This window comes from Eimeria mitis, genomic scaffold (genome assembly GCF_000499745.2).
Source record: "Eimeria mitis Houghton genomic scaffold, Emh_scaff1459, whole genome shotgun sequence".
Classification (NCBI taxonomy): Eukaryota; Apicomplexa; class Conoidasida; order Eucoccidiorida; family Eimeriidae; genus Eimeria; species Eimeria mitis.
The window spans coordinates 4,252-4,563 of record NW_013569334.1 but is presented as its reverse complement, the minus strand read 5'-3'; the positions used below and the strand labels follow the sequence as shown (position 1 = coordinate 4,563).

The 312-nt window shown below is 29.2% G+C and overlaps 1 protein-coding gene across 1 annotated transcript in view; it reads left to right on the top strand.

The window, feature by feature from the left end:
• EMH_0037430 (uncharacterized protein) overlaps positions 1–312 on the top strand; it is a gene marked incomplete at both ends in the record, with an annotated part of 4,034 nt that overhangs the window by 1,074 nt on the left and 2,648 nt on the right. The gene's annotated exons all lie outside the window — the stretch shown is intronic.

The window sequence follows — 312 nt, the reverse complement described above, 5'->3', positions numbered from 1 at the left end:
AGATAGATAGATAGATAGATAGATAGATAGATAGATAGATAGATAGATAGATAGATAGATAGATAGAAAGACAAGCAGCTAGCTAGATAGCTAGCTAGCTAGGTAGCTAGCTAGCTAGCTGGCTAGCTAGCTAGCCGATAAGCTAAAGAAGAGAGCAACTTCTGCGGGATGGCTTAAACCCTAAACCCTAAACCCTAAACCCTAGATGCAGAGCCTATTTATTTTTATTTGATTTATATATATTTATATTTATATTTATTTATATATTTATATTTATATTTATTTATATGTTTATATATTTATATTTATTTA